Genomic DNA, 8,050 nt, shown 5'->3' with positions numbered 1-8,050 from the left:
AGCTCTGATTTGTCTTTGTGGATAGAAAAATTAAAAAGTTATGGCTCTGGAAAGAAGAAGAAAAAATGAAAATGAAAAAATGGAAATTGGCCATGTCGTGAAGGGGTTAAGCTCTTTTAACATTTGTATCATTAGTGTTTATAGCACAAAGCATAATTTTGTGTCCATTTCTTTGCATATATAGTTTTGTTTGTATTGCTATTTCACATCTGATGGAATTGATGACCAAAACTCTAAAACAAGTATTTTAATATCAAACTAGTTTTATAGTTTTAAAATGTGGAATGCCAAACGTTAGTAAGACTATATGTGGAAAAAAATATCTATATATCAATAAAATGAAAATAAAACTAGGACCAAATCTTTAATTTTGCCAGATTATGTGGAGCGCCCCGCCGGGCCTGGGGGTACTCGGTACCGGGCCCGTCGAATTCCATGGGGGACGGTGTCATGGCGGCGGCGACCCGGTCCGTGGCCCAGAGGCGTCCAGTAATAAAAAATAGGGGAAAGTTGTGTGGTATTTATGTGGTAAAAAAATGAAAATAAAGTTATTAGATGGTGAAATACGTGACGCCACCTGTGGTATTCTAGTCAGAGGTGACCAGCGCTGCGGTGTTGCTTCTCTGGGATGGATGTTGGGCACAGCTATGATGTTGTAGCCCTCCACAGGTAGGGTTGTAGTCCCAGGGTAAAGTTGCTAAATAAATGGTAAAAGTGGCTGTAAACGTTGGGGTGCAGATAAATGAGAGAAAGACACAGAGAGGTGCAGTTTCTTTACCTTTTACTGGTAATAGGTTGCAGTCCGGAGTACCACATACAGGTGATGGAATGAGTCCGGCTCGCCTGGAGGCATTCAGGGGATCCACCTTGCCAGGTGGGGATTTAGGACCTTCCTTTCTGTGCTTTGTGTGTGGGTGTCCGCTGTTTATAACTATGCTGCGACCCTCTATTCGTTATGGTTTCACTAACCTGTACGGCTGTCAGCGTGAGCCTATTCCACGGGCACAATTCCCTTCACCGTTGGCCCCGGGCGCCTTATCCGCTGCCGTGCCCTCAGGTGATTAATGTGCACAGGAATTTACAATCCCCTGTACTTTCAGATTCAGCTATCAGGACTCACAGCTCCTGTCAGCCTAGGACTCTGATGTCCCTTTTCTCTTTATTAGCGCTTTACTCAGGGGTCTGCTATATGCAGTATTTTAGCTTCCCTAGAGTCTCTTAGTCTCTGCTCTTGTCCTTTCCCTCTTCATAGATCAGCTCCCTGTCTTCATCTGACAGGATCTACCAGAAAGATCTCTTTTACCTCACGTCCTTACGTTTAACTGTCATTATCATTTCCCCTCACAGCTCACAGCTGTTTCGTTTCCATGACAACCCCTCAGCTGATCTCTACCTGACTCACCAACCCCCTCTGCTGGCCAGAATTTATAAGGCATCTCCCTTTTCTGACCTGCAGCAGGAAATTGTGATTATATCTATGCTGCCTGGCATGGGGTCCCTTTCTGCCTCCAAGCATGACTTTAGCCATTAGAGGGAGGTAATGTCACTGTGACAACCGGACTCTGGGGTGTCACATATGCTGTATGCAATATATTATATGAATGCAATACAGTATGAAACAATTACAAATGTGTGGAATTTCTCTCAAAAAGATGTTTAAATATTTAATAGTCTTTTTGCTAAATAACTTTAGGACCCCCCCAAAAAAAAACTTTAAAAAGTGAAATGATTATTAGCCTATAACATTTGCTAACTGACAGTTTTATACATGTTGTAATATTTAGAACATGTAGCCATTCCATTTTGGTTAAGTCATCCTTAACCAATCTATATTATATCTATATTTTTGTCTTTCTCACTTTGTACTAAAGAACATAAAAAGGAAGATAACTTGCTCATGCAGCATGGATTCATGTTTCCCAGGTCACATAATAGTTTGTAAAGTTGGTATCAATTTATAGACTGCTGTGTTTTGGATACATTATCTCTGCTGTAAGAAAGCTCCTCTGTAGTGCCAGCAGAATAGAGTTTATAATCCATGGCTTTGGATTTTAAATAATCTCAACTAAGGAACTATTAAAAGAATGAACTGAAAGATATTGCACTGAATGTACCAGTTGAAGCCTAGTGATAGAATAAGGGTCCAAGGATAAAGCTTTTTATCTTGTTTTACTAGCATAACATTGCCTAGCTTGTACTAAATTAAATGTAATTGTAAAGCATATCCAGCTTACTGTATGCTATAGTATATTTCATTTTAACAGTAGAAATAAGAATGATTTATAGTTGTGAGGCTTAGGACACAGTGCATTTACAGCCACTTTAGGGCATTATGCTGAGGAGGTATTAGTTTGACAGTGGCCAAAGGCAGGATGCTTGGGCATCTAGTCACCATCAGAAACCATTGTGAATATATGCTGCATGTTACACACTTTTTATCATTTATCTCTTTATAAGAAAACAGCTTGTCGCACATACCTTTAAATTTAAGCAAAAATGCAGGCGAAAAGTATGTTCTTCTGATGAATGGGGAAAATGAGAATGTTGCATTACACATCTTGAAAAACTTTGGACGTATACTTTAGGCTAAGAACACTAACATTGTGTGTATTTAACCTAATATGTTATTATATTGATTCTTCAAACTATTGCCAAACTAATATACTGCTGTGAGAACTAGCGGACTTCCAAGGGTGGACCCGCTGGACCGTGGCAACGAACCTCCCTCAGACAAGCTGACCAGGTGGACCACCCCCTATACAGCGAGTGTTAGGGGCAGGCATGAGGGAGACTATCACCGTGGCAGCTGGTACCCAGGGGAGAACAACGGAAGCCTCAGCGAAAGACTAGGCGGACTAGCTGCAGGCTGGCACGGATATAACACGGGAACACGGATGGAATGGGGACACTGGCAGGCAAGCATGGAAGAGACACGGGAAGACAGGCAGGTTGACGACACTAGCTGAAAGACACTGCAGAGACATGGGAACATGGGCAGGTTTGGCGACACTGGCTGGAAGACACGGCAGAGACACGGGAACACGGGCTGGTTGGAGACACAGGTGGGCAGGCACTAGGAGGAAGCAAAATGGAGGTTGTAAGGTCAGAGGCTAGGCGAAAACAGCTTGAGGCAGGGAAGGCAAGGAGTGCAGGGAGGAGTGGGGCTAGAATCACTTGTGGAACACAAATCACAGTCAGGCACAGCCAGGAGGAAGAGGCGGCCAGATAAGCAGAGTGTGCGGTGGACTTCCGCTTCAGAGCCCTCCAGACCACAGAGCAGGCTGGAGGGAGCGACAAGGGTTACAAGGAATGGTGTGCGCATGCGCCGCTGAACTTAGTGCGCGTGCGCACCCGACAGGAGCCAGGACCTGGAGTAGGAGACTGGGTGGGCGCTCACCGGGACACCGAGGACCTGTAAGTATGCTGGGGCTCGGGGGAGGCTGTATGACAGAGAGACGGCGTGACAGGGGCAGATGGCGGCAGCGGCAGCATGACAGTTACCATCTCTAACTTTTCTTTTTATAACTAGAATCACATAGCCTGAGATGCTATTATTGTAATCTAACCAAAACTTTGACAGTAAAGTAAATCAGTGGTGTATCTAAATTTGGTACATTAAAGAACCATCTATACACATCATTATATCACAAAAGTGAGTGCACCCCTCACATTTTTGGAAATATTTTATTATATCTTTTCATGGAACAACACTGAAGATATACACTTTGATAAAATGTAAAGGAGTCAGTGTACTTGTATGACAGGGTAAATTTGGTGTGTACTCCAAATAATTCAACAGCCATTAAGGTCTAAACCGCTGGCAGCAACAGTGAGTACATCCCTAAGGGAAAATGGACAAATTGTGCCAAAAGTGTCAATATTTTTGTGTAACCTCCATTATTTTCAAGCACTGTCTTAACTCTCTTGGGCATGGAGTTCACTAGAGCTTCACAAGTTGCCACTGGAATCCTGTTCCACTCCTCCAAGATGACATTACGGAGACCTTGCAATCTTCCACCTTCCATTTGAGGATGCCCCACAGATGCTCAATATGGTTTAGGTCTGGAAATATACTTGGCAAGTCCAGCACCTTTACCCTCAGTTTCTTTAGCAAGTCAGTGGTTATCTTGCAGGTGTGTTTGGGGTCATATCATGTTCGAATATTGCTTTGAGGCCCAGGTTCTGAATGGAAGGGATCATGCTCTGCTTCAGTTTGTCATAGTACTTGTTAGCATTCATGGCTCCCCCAACGAACTTTAGCTCCCCACAGCTGGCAGCACTCATGCAGCGTCAAGCCATGACACTGGCATATGGACACTGCATATGGACACGTGGCATATGGTCTGAGCACTGACAGGCTGACTCCCCACACCTTCTTTGCAAAAATGCTGGCATCACTCATATGTCAGCTCAGTTTCAGGGTGTTGATAATTTTATTATAGCCTCAGCCATTTTTATGTTGAGCAACAATACTTTTTCTCAGTTACAGTTCCTTGCCATGAGGTGAATTGTTGAACTTCCAGTGATCAGTATGAGAGAGTGTAAGAACGATAACACCAAATATAACACATGCTCTCCATTCACACCTGAGACCTTGCAACACTACTTGTCACATGACACAGGGGAGGATAAATGGCTAAATGTGCACAATTTGTCCATTTTCATTTAGAGGTATACTTACTAGTGATGGGTGAGCACTAAAATCCTTGGGCGCTCGTTGCTCTGGTCAAGCAAATGGGAATACTCAGGTACTCAGACAGAACAACGAGCCCAATGTAAGTCTATGGAGACCCGAGCATTTTTACCACAATCCCCCCGGGGTCCTTTAAAGGTCTAAAAACATCTGAAAATGATGGAAACACTGCTCAAATGACACGGGGACATCAGCATTCCTGACTCCTAGTTCACAGCTTTAAACAATGTTGTCAGAGTTTCATGCCATTTTTACCGCTCACCAAAAAACATACCAAAACGAAACCAAAACAGATTTTGCTGGGAAATATGTTAAGGTACATCCTTTCCAGGTTAATGACTTGTATATAAGGCAAAAATTGGGCTATGTTCAGATGCAGCGTTTTTGAAGCGATTTTCAACTTTAACATTGCTTTTAACCAATGTGTGGTCTGTGACACATAAGCAGACATATCTTGCTTCAATTATGAAGGAGGGACTCCTAAAGTCACAGAGCCTATTTTTACAGGGGCATCAGACAGCATTAATCTGATTAAAGGGCCATTATTAATCAGTGGGTCTCCTAAACTGTTATAGACTATGCAGTGAGTGGATGGGCTGCCAAGAATTACAATGCACCCGAAATAATGCAACATAGTTCTGTATATAACTTGAGTACCAGACAGGAAAACACTGGAGCACTGGCCTACAATGCACAAATTTTTATAACATGGACGTATGAGGCATGTCACAGATATACCACACTGCAAAATATGTATTTTTTTGGGTGGATGCAAAAGAGTGCTGCATTTTATGAGAGTGACAGACTGCCCAAAAAAAGGGAATTTAGGCATAAAATGCCTCAATTTTTGACACACCGATGTATGAGGCGTGTCACAGATAGACCCCACTGTAAAATGTGGCCTGTTTTTTTTTAAATAATGCAACATTGTGCTATTTATAAGTACTGTGACCCCCAGGACAAAAAAAATGCCATAAACTGGCCAAAATTGAGCACACACAGATCTGAGCTGGCACGGAGATACCACTACAAAAAATTTGTGCACTGTTTTTTATTTTTGGGCTAACTAGTGCTGCATATCAGTACTGACACCAGGACAAAAAAGGAGAACCGGAATAAACTGGCCAAACTTTGAGCACACACAGATATGAGCTGGCATGAAGATACCACTACAACAAATGTGATTTTTTTTCATGGCTAAATAGTGCTGTATATAAGTACAGTTTCACCCAGGACAATAAAAGAAAAATGCCATAAGCAGGCCAAACTTTGAGCACATATACATATGAGCTACCACACCAAAAATATGTGGCCTGTTTTTTTTATTTTTTTGCTAAATACTGCTGTATTTAAGTACAGTGACAGCCAGGACAAAAAAATAAAACCACCATAAACTGGCCAAACTTTGAGCATACACAGATATGAGCTGAAACGGAGATACCACTATGACAAATGTGTTTTTTGGTTTCTTTTTTTGTGCTAAATAGTGCTGTATATAAGTACAGTTTCACTCAGGACAAAAAAAGAAAATCGCCATAAACTGGTCAAACTTTGAGCACACACATATATGAGCTGGCACGGATATACCACTATGACAAATGTGTTTATTGGTTTCTTTTTTGGGGCTAAATAGTGCAATATATAAGTACAGTTTTACCCAGGACAAAAAAGAAAACCACGTACACTGGCCAATCTTTAAAGGGAAGGTGCCGCAATTTTATATAATTTGCAAAAAAAGAGTAAGTAACAAAACATGTTGCTTCAGCAAATGTTGTACTAACTAGGATTTATGGTTTGTTTGTAATAATGTTCTAACCCCTTCACCCCCAAGGGTGGTTTGCACGTTCATGACCGGGACAATTTTTACAATTCTGACCACTGTACCTTTATGAGGTCATAACTCTGGAACCTTCCATGGATCCCGGTTATTCTGACATTTTTTTCTTGTGACATATTGTACTTCATGTTAGTGGTAAAATTTCATTCAAATAGCTTGCGTTTATTTGTGAGAAAAACGGAAATTTGGCGAAAATTTTGAAAATTTCGCAATTTTCCAACTTTGAATTTTTATGCCCTTAAATCACAGAGATACTGCACCCAAAATACTTAATAAGTAACATTTCCCACATGTTTACTTTACATCAGCACAATTTTGGAACCAAAATTTTTTTTTGTTAGGAAGTTATAAGGGTTAAAAGTTGACCAGCGATTTCTCATTTTTACAGCACCATTTTATTTTTAGGACCACATCACATTTGAAGCCACTTTGAGGGGTCTATATGATAGAAAATACCCAAAAGTGACACCATTCTAAAAACTGCACCCCTTAAGGTGCTCAAAACCACATTCAAGAAGTTTATTAACCCTTTAGGTGCATCACAGGAATTTTTTTGAATATTTAAAAAAAAATGAACATCTAACTTTTTTTCACAAAAAACATACTTCAGGTTCAATTTTTTTTATTTTAACAAGGGTAACAGGAGAAATTGGACTGCAAAAGTTATTGTGCAATTTGTCCTGAGTACGCTGATACCTGATATGTGGGGGGGAACGACTGTTTCGGCGCATGGCATAGCTCAGAATGGAAGGAGCGCTGTTTGACTTTTTCAATGCAAAATTGGCTGGAATTCAGATCGGACGCCATGTCACGTTTGGAAAGTCCCTGATGTACCTAAACAGTGGAAACCCCCTACAAGTGACCCCATTTTGGAAACTAGACCCCCCCAAGGAACTTATCTAGATATGTGGTGAGAACTTTGAACCCACAAGGGCTTTACAGAAGTTTATAACGTACAGCGGTACAATTAAAAAATCATATTTTTTCCACAAAAATGATCTTTTCACCCCAATTTTTATTTTCCCAAGGGTAACAGGACCCTAAAAGTTATTGTGCAATTTGTCCTGAGTACGCTGATACCCCACATGTTGGGGTAAACCACTATTTGGGCGCATGGCAGAGCTCAGAAGGGAAGCAGCTCCATTTGACGTTTTTGGCTGGAATTGAGATCGGACATCATGTCTCGATTGGAAAACCCCTGATGTACCAAAACAGTGGAAACCCCCCACAAATGACACCATTTTGTAAACTAGACCCCCTAAGGAACTTATCTAGATGTGAAGTGAGCACTTTGAACCCCCAAAGGCTTCACAGAAGTTTATAATGCCAGGGCATGAAAATAAAAAAATCGTATTTTTTCCACAAACATGATCAATTAGTCCTCAATTTTTTTATTTTCCCAAGGGTAACAGGAGAAATTGAACCCCAAAAGTTGTTGTCCAATTTGTCCTGAGAACGCTGACACCCCAGATGTGGGAGAAAACTACTGTATGGACACACGTCAGGGCTCGAAAGGGAAG

This window comes from Dendrobates tinctorius, unplaced genomic scaffold (genome assembly GCF_039654945.1).
Source record: "Dendrobates tinctorius isolate UK_male_01 unplaced genomic scaffold, ASM3965494v1 ptg000024l, whole genome shotgun sequence".
In the NCBI taxonomy this organism is placed as follows: domain Eukaryota; kingdom Metazoa; phylum Chordata; class Amphibia; order Anura; family Dendrobatidae; genus Dendrobates; species Dendrobates tinctorius.
The sequence above is the reverse complement of the archived record's forward strand: the minus strand, read 5'-3'. Positions refer to the sequence as shown.